Genomic DNA, 17,036 nt, shown 5'->3' with positions numbered 1-17,036 from the left:
AACACGTTCTAACTTGATCGTCGGAGGCGGAACTCCCACCCACCGGAGTCTCCGTTGTTTTGCAGGTACTTGTGTCCAGAGGTCGGTCATGGAATTGTAACTCTCCCGTAGGACATCAAAAAACCCCGAAACATTTGGCGCTGTTTGTGGGGAGAGTGTTGGGTTTCGTAGCGTCCAACGCTACGCGGAAGAGAAACCCGCCCAAGATCCGCCCCAATAATTAAAGCAATAAAGCATGCATAAACATAATTAAACAATAATTAAGAAAAGGGATAAAGAAGTAATACCCTTGAAGCGTGTTTCGCTCGTAAACCGAGCTCTTACTTCGAAGCTTATAGCCTCACAAGCGTGACGGCCTCCAACGGCTCGTGCCCATGACCGACCCGAACGATCTTCATCTCCAGGGTTAGTCGAGACTTGACTAAGTATAAAACTAGAGTTTTACGAACTTAAAGGTTTTCTCAATAATAAGAGATGCCTTTTTGAGTTCCACTCAAGTTGATTTCCTAATGCTCAATCATAGGGTATTTATAGGGAAATGCAACTTGCTCTTCCCATTCATGATCAATGTCGGATAGTTGCATTTTTCATCTAATTTATTTAAATCAAAAATAAATTATAAAACAATGCAATCAACAATCAACAAGTGGCATGAGGAGAGGAGAGGTTAGGTGAGGACCATAACCAAAGGGGGGGACCATTGCCTTGTTCCCCAAGGCTTTGCTCCAAGCATTGGTCCCCACTCCTCCTAAACCGGCATCAAGCATAAGGCTGGGCTGGCAGCCTGCCTTGCTGGCCAGCTAGCAAAGCTAGCCAGCCCTTGCTAGCACGCCCCAGCACATGCGTGCTGCTAGCGAGCCATGCACGCAGTTGGGCGCACAGCAGCTAGGCGCTGGGCTGCTGGTGCTGGGCTAGGCGTCAAGCTCGCTGCTCGCTGCTTGCTGCTTGGTGCTGCCATGCGAAGGCACGCACACGCAAGCACCTAGCTCGCTGCTGCTGCTTGCTGTTGCCATGCAAAGGCACGCACGCAAGCACCTAGCAACGCGAGGCATGCTGTGTGCCTAGTGCTAGCGATGCACGCACACATGCCAGCGCCTAGTGCTAGCGATGCACGCACACATGCCAGCGCCTAGTGCTAGCGATGCACGCACACACGCAAGCACTCATGGTGCTGCGATGGTGTGTTGTGCGCCTAGTGCTAGCGAAGCACGCACACACGCAAGCTCCTAGCTATGCGATGGTGGTGCTAGCTCGAGCTAGCCTAGCAGCCACATGGCTAAGCCAATGTGATGCTACGACTTTGCTGGAACTTGTTGCTTGTTGATTTTGCGACGCTCGGTCTCGACGCCTTAGGCTTGATATCCGACGTCTGTGTTCCTAATGCTCTAGTGACTCATCAAATCCTTCAGATTGATTCGTCGGTTCGGATCGGCAGTTCGTTTGGGTTCGACCCGAAGGGTTCAGTTAAGACAAAGTTGTAATATTAATTGTTCACTAATATGACAGATCGAAAGCGGCCTCCGCCCAGGCATTTCGATCACTTGATCTCACTGAAGAATTAGCTTCCTGATAATTCTGAACCCTCTATCAGAATAATACACTTGTTGGAAGGACACCATTCCTTTCAATTTCCCACTTGTCCTTCCGGATGTATAGCCCATTTCCTACGTCGCTTAATGTCTCTTCGTGAACTATAAAGTAAGAATCTTCGTCATCCTTATTACGTCCAGAAGTGTTTCTCGATCTCCGAGTTCGACTGTCAATTAGCAGATGATTTCTAACATCCATCTGAGCACGACCATGCATTTTCACAGTCTCGCTCTTCGAGCGGCCTTGTAAACAACAAAGACATATTCCCTATTGTTAATAGGGGGATATTCCCAGTCTTGTACTGTAAGCCTCTCTTACTAAGAGGGCTTAATCTCCCGAGTGTTCCCGTTATAATCTCCAGTTACGGCGGATGTTTGATAACATCAAAGAGACTAGTACTCAAACAAGAGAGCTTCACAATACTCATGGTTGAGGAAACAGGTTCTGATAGCTATAATGAGAAATGTACTTATGTCGTTCTTAAATCTCTTAAAGTACTCTCATAGGTCGATCCGGTGCAGTTCCAAACTGGCACCTGTGCAAATGATTTATGACTACTATGTCCTTGCAGCACAAGAAACGGTGCTGTAAATCATACTACACACTAATCTCTGGTTGTCATTGATCGTCCATCAGTTAAATGACCTCGATCAGGGATAATTTTTGATTTAAATATTCAATGTTCACTTAACAGGTGTTTCTTTATCCAAGACATGGTTTTGATACCCTGTTTTGAATATTCTCATAGATCGAACGGACTCATTATTTAATTCTAAACCATAATTAAATAGCAATGGAGTGAATAGTAATTTTGCATGAAAAATTAATTAGTCCATAAATGAATGGTTTCTACATAGTGTTTTACATTAAGACATCTAGTTTAATTAAAACACATGTATAGGGAATTCAAAGCCAGTCTCCGACGTGCTTGATTCCCATTGCCTCGACGTGCTTGTTGTGCTTCACTTGAGGTAGAGGTTTAGTCAAAGGATCGGCCACATTGTCATCCGTTCCGATCTTACAAATTCTGATTTCACCTTCGGATTTCCATTCCCTTATCATTTGAAATTGCCTTTGGACATGTTTGACCTTCTGGTGCTCTCTTGGCTCTCTGGCCTGAGCAATAGTTCCATTGTTGTCACAATAGAGATCTATTGGACCCTTGATGGAGGGTACAACACCAAGTTCACTGACGAACTTACGAATCCAAACTACCTCCTTGGCTGCTTCCAAAGCTGTCAAGTATTCGGCTTCAGTTGTAGAATCTGCAGTGGTGCTTTGCTTAGCACTCTTCCAACTAAACGCTCCTCCATTTTGGCAAAATATGTACCCTGACTGTGACTTGAAGTCGTCTCTGTCAGTCTGAAAGCTAGCGTCAGTGTAACCTTCAACAACCAAATCTTTGTGGCCACCATAGACCAGGAATTTATCCTTGTTCCTTTTCAAGTACTTTAGGATATTCTTGGCCACAGTCCAATGCGCCTCTCTTGGGTCTGATTGGTATCGGCTCGTAGCACTTAAGGCGTACGATACATCAGGCCTAGTACATATCATGGCATACATGATCGATCCAATTAGCGAAGCTTATGAAATCTGATTCATTCTCTCCCGCTCAATAGGTGTCTGTGGACACTGTTTATTGCTGAGAGTTACGCCATAGGACATGGGTAGGTGCCCTCTCTTGGCATTCTCCATGCTGAATCGTGCCAGTACTTTATCAATGTAAGTACTCTGGCTCAATCCAATCATCCTTTTAGATCTATCCCGATAGATCTTGATGCCCAATATGTACTGTGCCTCTCCTAAGTCCTTCATTGAAAAGCACTTTCCCAGCCAGCCCTTTACGGACTCTAATAATTTTGTGCTGTTTCCAATGAGCAATATGTCATCAAAATATAGGACTAGGAATGCGATGTCACTCCCACTGACTTTCTTGTAAACACAAGACTCATCTGGATTCTTGATAAAACCAAACTTACTGATGGCTTCATCAAATCGCAGATTCCAACTTCTGCTTGCCTGCTTCAGTCCATAAATGGACTTCTTAAGCTTGCATACCTTTCCAGCGTTGCTTGGATCAACAAAACCTTCCGGCCATGTCATATACACAGTTTCTTCCAAAATCCCATTAAGGAAGGCGGTTTTGACGTCCATTTGCCATATTTCGTAATTGTAATATGCAGCAATCGCTAGGATGATCCGGATGGACTTAAGCATTGCGACTGGAGAAAAGGTTTCATCATAATCAATCCCATGGATTTCCTTGTAACATTTTTCCACCAGTCTAGCTTTGTATATTGATACATTTCCATTTTGTATGTTTTCAATTTGAAAAACCATTTGCAACCGATGGGTGTGTAACCTTCGGGAAAATTTACCAAGTCCCAGACTTGATTTTCAGACATGGAGTCCATCTTAGATTTCATGGCCTCTTGCCATTTAGCAGAGTCGGGGCTCGTCATGGCTTGTTTGTATGTTGCTGGCTCATCTCCATCCATGACTAGGATGTCATGATCTTCGGTTAAGACAATACCAAGGTATCTGTCTGGTTGAGATCTTGGACGTTGTGACCTACGAAGGGTTATAGGCTGAGCCTTTACATTGTCTGTTTGATTCTGACCAATCTTATCAACTGCTTCTACAGCATTTTGATTGTCAGTTTTATCAGGTTGACATTGTTGATCGTCCTCTCGAACTTCGTCGAGTTCGATTTTCCTCCCACTTGTCATTTTGGAAAGGTGTTCCTTCTCCAAAAAGACACCATCACGAGCAACAAACACTTTGTTCTCGGATTTATTGTAGAAGTAATACCCCTTGGTTTATTTTGGGTAGCCCACAAAGAAACACTTGTCTGATTTCGGGTGAAGCTTGTCAGAAATTAATCGCTTGACATATGCTTCACAACCCCAAATCTTAAGAAAAGACAACCTTGGAGGTTTCTTAGTCCATAATTCATATGGAGTCTTTTCGACAGCTTTTGACGGAGCACGGTTCAGTGTTAGTGCCGCAGTTATTAACGCATGTCCCCAGAAAGAGATAGGAAGTTCACTAAGACCCATCATTGATCTAACCATGTCTAACAAAGTTCGATTTCTCCTTTCAAATACTCCGTTCCATTGAGGAGTTCCAGGAGGTGTCAACTCTGAAAGAATACCATTTTCTTTCAAGTGATCGTCGAATTCATGGCTCAAATATTCGCCACCTCGATCAGATCAAAGCGATTTTATCTTCTTGCCAAGTTGATTCTCAACTTCACTCTGAAATTTTTTGAATTTCTCAAAGGATTCAGATTTATTCGACATAAGGTAGACATAGCCATATCTACTATAGTCGTCGGTGAAGGTAATGAAATATCGATAACCTTGCCTTGCGGGTGTACTCATTGGTCCACATACGTCCGTATGTATTAGACCCAATAAGTCACTTGCCCTTTCTCCCAACTTAGAGAATGGCTACTTTATCATCTTGCCTAATAGACATCCTTCGAAATTTTCAAACTACTCCAAGTCGAATGAGTCAAGAACACCTTCTTGTAGAAGTTTGTTGATGCGTTTGACGTTAATATCGCCAAGACGGCAATGCCACAAGTGGGTTTGATTCGACTCGATGGTCTTAGCCCTTTTGGCGGTATCATTAATGTTATAAACTTGTTTGTCAAGAGAAAGCACATAAAAACCATTTTTGAATATACCTTACCATATAAAACATTATCGAAATAAAATGAACAACTATTGTTCTTAATTCGAAATTCAAAACCCTTGGCGTCTAACGCCGAAATTGAAATAATATTTTTGGTAACTCTAGGAACATGATAGCAATTGTCAAGTTCTAAAATAAGCCCAGAGCGCAAAAACAAATTGAGAGTTCCAACGGAGACGGCAGACATCTTTGCTCCATTGCCGACCCGAAACTCGACCTCTCCCTTCTCTAGCCTCCTATTTATCCTTAGTCCCTGAGCATTAGAACAAAGGTGTGAGCCACATCCGGTATCTAATACCCATGATGTTTTGCTAGCGAAGTTTAAGTCTATAACAAAAATACCTGATGAAGAAGCAATGGTGCCGTTCTTCTTATCTTCCTTGAATTTGAGGCAATCCCGTTTCCAATGTCCCTTCTTCTTGTAGTAGAAACATTCGGAGTCGGATTTGGAAGAGGCTACCTTTTTGTCCTTGCTGCTCTTGGCAATGTTTGACTTAGGCGGAAAATTCTTCTTTTTCCCTTTAAAGCTCTTCTTCTTGCCCGAGCGCTTAAATGGCTTGCCCTTTCTCACCATGAGCATATCATGCTTTCCCTCATCCTTGAGGGTTTCTCGGCTTGCTTCAACATACCATGAAGCTCGGTGAGAGTTTTCTCCATGGTGTGCATATTATAGTTCATTTTGAACTGATCATAGCCTTTGTGCAGCGATTGGAGAATGATGTCAATTGCCATCTCGGTTGAATACCCAGCATTGAGCCTTTCCATGTTCTTAAACAATCCAATCATTTTAAGAACATGCGGGCTTACCGACTCTCCTTTCTTGAGCTTGCTCTCAAGGATTGGCCTGTGGGTTTCGAACCTTTCAGTTCGGGCCTACTCTTGAAACATATTCTAAAGCTCAGAAATGATCTCAAAAGCCGTCTCCTTTTCAAAGAAAGTCTTTTGAAGGTCCGGAGACATAGTGGCCAACATGATGCATTTGAAATCCTGATTGGCACTTTACCATCGGTTAAGGGCAGCCTGAGTGACCTCCTCATAGGGAGTGTCGGGCATTTCCTCATCAAGGACGTATTCTTTTTGCTCTTGCATGAGAACAATACGCAGATTCCTTTGCCAATCGAGAAAATTTGGCCCACTCAACTTCTCCTCATCGAGAATTGAGCGTAATGAAAACTGGTTGTTTGAGTTACTTGCAGACATGGTTCTACAATTGAAAGAATTTGAAATGAAAAGCCATTCTAATCAATAAGTTTGAAATTTAAAGCGTTCATGCAAATTTTCAATCTTACTGAGCATTTTATCCATGCATTAATAATTTGTCCCTTTTGGCGAGAATAAAATGATTCCAAGATCCCAAAAATCAGAAAGTGATTAAGCATGCTTTGGCTTGTCTTAACACTTAATATTTTTGGGTAAGCAATCCAATTTCTAATAGCTCTAAGCTACTCTCGGTTTGATAAAATGTCGCATCTAATGCATTCTTGACATTTTATCTCTTTTTCCACGACATCTAAGGACTCCTTACTGATATCGTTGAGCTTAACCAAGATCAACTCGTATACCTAGTATACCTTACGTTCCTAGGGAAGTAGTGATGCCTCGCTTTGGCGTAGCCCATCACGTACGCGCATTAGTTCGGTAAGTGTTGTTCTTGGAACGACAAATTTTAGCTCAATACTTTAGGGACCTAGGGTTTCTATGTTGGTTGATTTAAGTGAACTTAACTAATCATCGCAACATTTGAAATCCTAGACATGCATCTAACATTCAAATATATATATATAAACACAATAATAATATATATGAAGCATAAAAATAGATGCATTTGGCAACTAGCATGACCCCTTGAAATCTTCAAATCTTCAAGGGTCTTCATCTTGGCTCGTCTTAATCGAAACGCCGTCTTGAGACATCTTCGCCAAAATAAAATTACTAGCTACTACGACTAGGATTAATCTAGATATTAAGGTACAAAAATACTCAACAGTACGCAGACCATATTTAGATTTACAAAAATACGTAACGGAACGCAGTCCGTATTTTCTATCCTAATTGGGCCCCACTAGTTGCCATTTTCACGAAAACTGTGAAACAATATATTTCCATTCATCCATTCACTATATGTGAATGACCCATGCATTTTACGACGAAAAAACAAGTAATAATGCACAACACGCGAAAACTAGTAACTAACTTAGGTTGTTAATCCGATTAACACGCCTAATTAAAACTAGTCAAAGTTGTTTAACATATTATGTTTATTCAGGCGCAATTTGTTCACGAAAAATTCATAAGCTCCCACTAAATTTCACATCCAACTTAATTAATCTAATTAACTAAGCCTGTAAACCCAAATTTTGTCAAAATTAAAATTTTGCAAGAGCCGGAAAAATCGAGATCTAACCTCGTTAAAATTTTTAAATAAAATTAAAACGGAAAAATTGTGCAAAAGCGATAGCCCAAAATTTAAGAAAAAAAAAGTCCCACTCAATCCTTGTGGGTTGCGCACCATGGTTGTTAGGCAGCCCATGGGATGTGCGTGATGCTGGGTGCTAACACCAGCAGCTTGCTACGCATGCTGGCGCCTGCCAGCGAATGGCGGGCTGGCTAGGGCTTGCTGCCATGCTTCCCAGCAGCATCCCCAAGCATCCAGCAGCCTATGCCACGCACAGGCATCAGCGCACCAGCACTTCCTCGCCACATAGCAGCGCCATTTCAAGGCACAGCGCCTGTGCGCACCATAGGCAGCCCGGCTAGCCTTGGTGACTCCTGGGTGTTGTTGCCTTGATTTGCGTGCCGTTTCTCGGGATTTTAATCCCGATTTTCGTGTGACATAAAATTAATCCTAGAATTTATTTTAAAATCAATTTAGTGCAAAATGAAAATAAAATAAGTCCAACTTAATTAAATTCAATTTTAATGGTGCACAAACCTAAATCATCCAAAATTACCCTTTTGAAATAATTTAGGTCTTTCTTTATGCTTTAAAATTGAAGGGCTACACCCATAATTAATTTAACCCAAATGTAAATTAATGATGAGTTTTGACAAAATAGGGAGTTGGAAAATAAAACCAATCATCCAATGAAAATTTTCCAACTTTTAACTTGTGTAAAATAAAAAATTACATCTTCCAATATGAAGATTAATCAAGATTTAATCACAAGGACTTGAACTTTAAGGATTTTAATCAACCAAAATGAATAAATCCAAAGTTAGTTCAACATGGAATTTTGAATCAAAGTTCCAACCATTTAAACATTCAAAGATTGGATCTTTAATATACAAGGAACTTTAAAATTTCACATTCACAATAAACATTCACACTTTAATGCAATTTATTTGCATGATTGTGAAATACCAAGTTTATGTGAGAAATTGAATACCAACTTAAGTACACATTATGACCTCATGACCATGCTTAAAAGGGTTTAAAACTGCTGTAGATTAGGGATGCAACAATGCATTTAATCTACCCTTGACATGCATAAATTAATCAAGGCATAAAGATTTTAAAAAAATTCGTCAAAAACTAAAAACCCCTCAAAAAACATATTTCTTGGAGGATTTTGGCTTCAGGACAACCCTAAAAGATCAAAAAAGATTCAGAACATCGATTCCACCCAAAAATCACTATTTTTGAGTCGAAATCTGGGTTCGTCAGCCAAAATAAGAAAAATACGAGTTTTAAAATTAATTAAAACGAGCTTCTAATCCAATTAGAAAGCACAACGAGAAATATAAATCCATTTTAAATCACCTTAATTAATTTCAAATTGCAATAATTAAAAAGAGCGCAGCTCCAATACCGCTGTTGGGTTTCATAGCGTCCAACACTACGCGGAAGAGAAACCCGCCCAAGACCCGCCCCAATAATTAAAGCAATAAAGCATGAATAAACATAATTAAACAATAATTAAGAAAAGGGATAAAGAAGTAATACCCTTGAAGCGTGCTTCGCTCGTAAACCGAGCTCTTACTTCGAAGCTTATAACCTCACAAGCGTGACGGCCTCCAACTGCTAGTACCCACGACCCGACCCGAACGATCTTCGTCTCGAGGGTTAGTCGAGACTTGACCAAGTATAAAACTAGAGTTTTACGAACTTAAAGGTTTTCTCAATAATAAGAGATGCCTTTTTGAGTTCCACTGAAGTTGATTTCCAAATGCCCAATCAGGGGGTATTTAAAGGGAAATACAACTTGCTCTTCCCATTCATGATCAATGTCGGATAGTTGCATTTTTCATCTAATTTATTTAAATTAAAAATAAATTAAAAAACAATGCAATCAACAATCAACAAGTGGCATGAGGAGAGGAGAGGTTAGGTGAGGACCATAACCAAGGGGGGGGGGACCATTGCCTTGCTCCCCAAGGCTTTGCTCCAAGCATTGGTCCCCACTCTTCCTAAACCGGCATCAAGCATAAGGCTGGGCTGGCAGCCTGCCTTGCTGACCAGCTAGCACAGCCAGTCAGCCCTTGTCAGCACGCCCCAGCACATGCGTGCTGCTAGCGAGCCACGCATGCTGCTGGGCGCACAACAGTGCTAGGCGCTGGGCTAGGCGTCAAGCCCGCTGCTCGCTGCTTGCTGTTTGGTGCTGCCATGCGAAGGTACGCACACGCAAGCACCTAGCTCGCTACTGCTGCTTGCTGCTGCCATGTGAAGGCACGCACGCAAGCACTTAGCAACACGAGGCATGCTGTGTGCTTAGTGCTAGCAATGCACGCACACATGCTAGCGCCTAGTGCTAGCGATGCATGCACACATGCCAGCGCCTAGTGCTAGCAATGCACGCACACACGCAAGCACGCATGGTGCTGCGATGGTGTGCTGTGCGCCTAGTGCTAGCGAAGCACGCACACACGCAAGCTCCTAGCTATGCGATGGTGCGGTGCTAGCTCGAGCTAGCCTAGCAGCAACATGGCTAGGCCAATGTGATGCTAAGGCTTTGCTCGAACTTGTTGCTTGTTGATTTTGCGATGCTCGGTCTCGACGCCCTAGGCTCGATATCCGACGTCTGTGTTCGTAATACTCTAGTGACTCATCAAATCCTTCGCATTGATTCATCGGTTCGGATTGGCAGTTCGTTTGGGTTCGACCCGAAGGGTTCAGTCAAGACAAAGCTGTAATATTAATTGTTCACTAATATTACAGATCGAAAGCGGCCTCCACCCAGGCATTCCGATCACTTGATCTCACTGAAGAATTAGCTTCCTGATAATTCTGAACCCTGTATCGGAATAATATACTTGTTAGAAGGACACCATTCCTTTCAAAGAGTACTTTTAGATGACTTTACAAGAAACTGTACCGCCGCTAAACGAGAAACGGCCTATGGACGAAGCCCAGGTTGTTTCAGACCAAGATACGGATGACGACTATGAAGTCGCCACCCACACGGCCCCTGACGGGTCCCTCAGAACACAGCGCATCCGTCCCACCGAAAGGAGGGAACGAAACACCGACCAGGCAGGGCTTAGTGAAAAAGTTGGCCAGCTGGCTGGTCAGATCCAGGTGGCCGAAGGATCCACCCCCATCACCAGAAACGAGCACATGACTCTCATGACAAGTTTCAAAGGGGAGATAAAGGATCTAATCGATAAATGGACGGCTGTCCTTTTCCAAGGAACAATGGCCAAAAAGCCCTCTCATTCTTGGAGGAATAAGCCGGTCAATGACCGAGAGGCCACTCCTTACCCTAAGCCTAGGGAAGGACGGAAGCCCTTAATAAACTTGGCCGGACTTCGGTTCCCTGAGCCAAGGAAGAGGAAGGCCATCCGGCATGTATAGCTGGATGGTTCCAAGAAAACATATTCCGATGCTCGGATGTTAATCCAGCAAAAGAAGAATATGCAACTGTCGGAGTCGGCCTCAACGCCGAACTTCAATGACAGCTTTCAGAAAACCTCAATGAGGTATTCTCAATCAAACCGAGAAGACCAGACAGGCGGCATGTCTGCCCACTCTAATCCTCAGATGTTCCAAGCGGCCCCGTATGCGCCTCAACAACCATACATGCCGTATGGACAACCATATGTGCAGCCTACCCTCTTCGGGGGGCAGGCGACACATAATGTCCAACCCTTGGACTGGCAGCTCCGACTGCTAAGACTTGGGGAACAGCCTTCAGCTTTCTGAGGCCGCATAGCCGGCTCAGTGAAGAATGTGTTGGTAGGCACTTATGATGGTACCACCAACCCAGAAAACCACATGATGGCATACACCAACCTTATGTATCTTCAAGGGTTGGACGATGCCACATGGTGTAGATGCTTCCCGGCCACATTGAAGGGCGTCGCCAAGCAATGGTTCGGCAACCTGCCAGCCGGATGCATCAATAACTTCAAGACGCTTGCATAGTTGTTTGCGTCAAATTTCTCAATGAGTATCCCTGCAAAGAAAACAAGTCTTGACTTGGGAGCTATATAGCAGGGTGAGAACGAAGGGCTACGCTTATATATCAGGCGGTTCAATCTGATGAAAATTAAGATTCAAGGACTGTCCGATGAGGTGGCCTATACAGAATTTTTAAAAGGTCTGAAGGACGGGTCGGCCTTCAAGTTCGACCTCGTCAGAAAGAGGGTGGCTATCCTCCAAGAGGCACTGATGGAGGCGGACGCCGATATACAAGCGACCGAACTCTATAACATCAGTAAGCAGTCGGACTCAAAAAGGTCTGACAAAAAAGAGAGTCGGTCATTACAGGCAACTAAGAAAGAAAAGAAAAGAAAAGAGGTTTGGGTGGCTGATACTTCTGAACAGCCGTCCCAGAAGAAAAAGAGAGAAGCAAAAACGTACTCCCTAAAGTACGACTTCAATAAAGACTGTTAATCCATCCTCATGGAGATTAAGTGCCGGGTCTCTATTGAGAAGCCGGCTCCTATGAAAGGTTCCGCCAAAAATCAGAACAAAAACAAATATTGCCACTACCATGAGGATATTGGCCACGACACCAACGAATGCTATAGCCTCAAGCGTCTGTTGGACCGCCTGGATGACAAAGGGGTACTCAAATTTTATGTTCAGAGGTCCAAAGTTACCCTACAAACTAACACTGGGCAGCCACTGATCAGTGGCCATTTGGCCCACTTTTCTACTTCGTTTCTTCCCCGATTGAGCCCTTTGTTTGCCCTTTTTCCTCTATTTTAGCTTAGTTTTGTTATTATTGAGCATATTTGTTACTTGGAGTGGTTTTGAGTCATTTTTGGCTCATTTCCTAAGGTTTTATTCCCTCTCCTTTAACCCATTTCAATTTGCTCCTATTAGAACCTTTCCTATGATTTGTGTTTTCCATCTTACAGGTCCTCCCGTGGCTAAGAAAGCAAGGATTGGATGCAAGGATTAGGCATGCTTTGGAGTCAAAGGGATTGGAGCATTAGAGCCCAAAATATGAAGGAAAGAAGAGTTCAGAGCGGGCGCTCTAGATATGGAGCGGGAGCTCTGTATTCCTTGCTGCAGAAAAAAACCAAGTACCCAACCCTCAGAGCGGGCGCTCTAATGTTGAAGCGGGCGCCTTAGCTCCCAGAATAATCAGAGCATTTTCTGCGAGACTCCAGAGCGGGCGCTCTGGCCTTAGAGCGGGTGCTCTGGCCTTAGAGCGGGCGCTCCGTGTTCCCCTGACCGATTTGAACTCTGCTACACGCGTAGGCCGACGGCTCTAATTATTTTACTCTGCACGTGATGCCTAAAATTTTGGGCCTTGATTTGGGTTAGGTTTTAGAGGAGGGTATAAATACCTCTCTTCCTTGTAATTGAGGGGGACATAGGTAGAGAGAGAAATATTAGAAAATCAGATTTCAGCTTATTGTTTTCTTTCCTTCTTTTGCACTTTAGATTAGTTAGGGTTTAGTTCCTCATTAGATCTAAAACACTACTCTTTGTTACTCTCTTTCATTTTCAATCCAAGATTAAATCTTTTGGTATTATTTCTATCCCTACTCTTTATTTATTGCTTTATTTATCTATTTTAATTAGTTTTAGCTTATCTTTAGTTGTTATTTCAAGTCAATAGAATAGTTTAATGTCTTAGTTGCCTCCTTGTTTAAACTTGCAATTTCTGGTTTTGATCCTTTATTTTCTTGCTATTAGTATAATATTATCCTTATTTGCTTAGATTTCATGCTATTTAGAATAGATTACAAGTAGACTTAACTTATTCTCTTCAAAGTTAACTTCTTTAGTAAAGTTTAATCATCCTATTTTCTGGTTTTAGCCATGTTTCTCTCATTAAACTTAGTTTTTGCTTTTGTTAATGTTCTTGTGTGCTTTGGTATGACCCTTCCTTCTCTAGGCTAGGTTTCTAGCTAGGGGAGGGGGGAAATGATGAACTAATGATGAAATGAATGATATGTGGTGCAAGATTGGGTAGATTGAGAAGTTTTGCAATTGATTCCAACCTAGGTTTTAGTTGTTAGGAATTAGAGATTGATCACCTCTAAGACCCTATTTTGTGTTGCATGCTAGTTGCGCGAGAGTGAGCTTGTATGTGATGATGACTAGGTTAGGGATGACCTCGACCACCGAGGCGGGGTTGGGTAGGCGGTGTTTAGGTGAGCCCGAGAGGGAATCCTAGATGTTGGACCATAGGCCCCAACTGCTTGGTTGACCGATTGAACCATTCTTGTTGCCTCTAATTGTTGAAATCATTGTTAGTTAGGAATTCTCCCCTATCCCCTAGTGTTTGCTATTCCTTGATTTTCGAAGTTTTATACCTCTGCTTGTTGCTTGTTAATTTAGTTCTTAGTTTATTTGTTTCCCTAGTAGCTATAGATAAATCCATCAAAAATTTATTCCTCCCTTTTCAATTGACTTATAAGTGATCTAAGCAAGAGACGTTTGACCTTCCCTGAGGATTCGACCCCTCTTCCACTATGCTACCTTTGGTTAGTTTAGGACGTGGGTTTTCTTTTTATTCTTGACTCGACCTTTAGGAACTAACGACACCTAGGGGGCCGATCAAGTTTTGGCGCCGTTGCCGGGGAACGGCAACATTGTTTATTGCTTAGTTATCTTGTTTTTCAATTGTTTTCTACTTCTATCCTTCTATTTTTCATTTATTTCTCCGTTGTTGTCATTCGCTAATTGTCTGTTTAGCTGTGTTGAATGCTTAGAAGATCACAGGGACCACCTACTCACGACCTCGATCTCGACATTGACCGCACTCTAAGGCGAGTGAGGAGACTATTTGTTGAACAAACGGGTGAGGAGGAGGAGTTCTTTGATTCTTCTAGTGATATTTCTTCAGACATGGGGGATGCCAATGGCGCTCTTTTTGGTGACTTTGGTAATCCGGGTAGTCATGAATTGCAATGTGGGATTCTACTTCCTACAACGGAAACAAATTTCACTATCCACCCGCACTACACTCAAATGGTGCGTGGAGATCAATTTTCTGGAGCAGCTCATGAAGATCCGATAGAGCATTTGGACAAATTTCTCGAGACATGTGCTTTACTCCAAACCAACCAAGTCACCCAAGAATACATCCGGATGCACCTTTTTCGGTATTCGCTCACAGGCAAGGCTTACAGGTGGCTCAAAAACCTAAAGCCCGGCTCGTTGGCCTCATGGAGAGACACGGCCAAAGCTTTCTTGAACAAGTTCATTCCCGAAGACAAATCAACCGAATTGAGGCAGAAAATTTCATCATTTAGGCAAGAAAGGTATGAATCTTTGGGGGAAGCTTGGGACCGGTTTAAAGAGTATGTGAGAGCTTGCCCACACCATGAGTTTGACAAGCAACTTCTCATCAAGTTCTTCTATGATGGTCTTGACGACATACCCAAGCAAAATTTGAATTCCGGATGTGGTGGACATATTAGCAAGGTGCCTCAAGCTCAATTGGAGGACACCATAGAGGAAGTTGTGAGGTACTATTCTACGAGTGGTGGAAGAAGAAGAGGTGAAGAGAGAGCTTCGGGCAAATTCGAGCTTGATCAAGGTTCACTCAAGGCTCTTATGGAACAAGTCATTGACAAGAAGCTGGGAAATAGCCAAGGGTCTTCATCTTCCTCCACCAATCAAGTACACTCTTTCTCTTGTGAGAATTGTGGGGGTACCAACCATGATATATCATATTGTGGTGGTCGAGACCCCGAACATGTAGCGGCAATGGGGTACATGAACAATCAACGTGATAATTGGAGAGCCCCCAATGCCAATTATGGTAATAGATTTCAAGATGCAAGTGGCCCAAGCCACAACACGGGTCAAATGGCTCCCTTTCCAAATCCAAATGCTAGCAATCACCCTAGAGCACCATTCAAGCAAGGACCACCCAACCAATTTCAGAATTTCCAACCCAACCCTTCCATGAAAAATGATCCTAATCAACAAATGCTCATGGAAACTCTCAACAGAATCCAATCAAGCCTATCCGCCATGGATCAAAGAATAACCAATAGTGAGCGAAAAGCGGATCAAAGGCATCAAGAGGTCACCGCACATCAAAAGATGATGGATAATCAAGTGGCTCAACTCGCCGAGAGGGTGACCAATCTAGCCAATGAGAAGCTCCCGGGCCAACCTACTACCAACCCGGCTACCACCCATCATATCAAAGCTATCTCTCTTAGGTCCGGAAAGTCTTATGAGGGGCCTAGGAGTGATCAATCGGAGCACAACAAGGAGGGTGAAGAGCAAGTGGTTGAAGAGGTCAATGGAGATAGCCAAGGTCAAATAATTGACAATAGTGTTGAAGGAAGCATTGAGAAGAAGAAGGGTGAAGGTAGTGAAAAGAGCAAGGAAGTTGGGAAAGACAAGCAACCATCAACATCTTATCAACCATCAAGGTTTGAACCACCACCGCCTTATCCCGAGAGGATTGTTGAGAGGAGATTGAATGACAAGTACAACAAGTTTATGGCTATGCTCAAGTCACTTCACATCAACATTCCATTCCTTGAAGCCATGACTCAAATGCCACCCTATGCAAAATTCCTCAAGGAACTCCTCTCCAACAAAAAGAAGCTAAGTGATGAGTGTATCACTCTTCCTCATCAAGTTAGTGCCCTAGTGCAAAGAACCTTGCCTACCAAGCAATGTGATCCGGGAAGCTTCACTCTTCCGGTCAAGATTGGTGATATGGAGACCACGGGTGCACTAGCCGATCTTGGGGCAAGTGTGAGCCTCATGCCACTATCCATTGCAAAGAAGCTCAAGTTCGAGATGATACCTTCAAGAAAGGTGATTCAATTAGCCGACCGGTCCACAAAATTCCCATGCGGTGAGTTAGAAGACGTTCCTATCAAGATTGGGAATTTGTTTGTGCCTTGCGATTTTGTGGTGATGGATATGGAGGAGGACCCTCATACTCCTCTTATCCTTGGAAGAGAGGCACTCAAGACCATGGGAGCGGTCGTCAATTGCAAAGATAATACCATTACATGTGAGGTGGCCAATGAGAAGTACAAGTTTGAATTCTCAAAGACTTTGAAGCAACCTATGGTAGAGAAGATTTGGCGGGTGGACTTGGTGGACTCCGAACTTGATGAATTGGTGAAGTCTCATGAGGTATTTAAAGACAAGGGTGATGAAGACCTCCCATGTGAGGAGGTGGGTGAAGGAGAATCTTTGTGTGCCTTGGAGGTTGAAAGCCTTGAAGGTGAAACTCATCCCGAGACTCAAGGAGCCGTGGATGAGCTCCCATCGATCCAAAGTGAGTCTAAGGAGGAGAGTTCCACGCCTCCTCCCAAGGTAGAACTAAAACCCCTCCCTCCTTCTCTCAAATATGCTTATTTGGATGATG

This window comes from Chenopodium quinoa, unplaced genomic scaffold (genome assembly GCF_001683475.1).
Source record: "Chenopodium quinoa cultivar QQ74 unplaced genomic scaffold, ASM168347v1, whole genome shotgun sequence".
Classification (NCBI taxonomy): domain Eukaryota; kingdom Viridiplantae; phylum Streptophyta; class Magnoliopsida; order Caryophyllales; family Amaranthaceae; genus Chenopodium; species Chenopodium quinoa.
The sequence above is the reverse complement of the archived record's forward strand: the minus strand, read 5'-3'. Positions refer to the sequence as shown.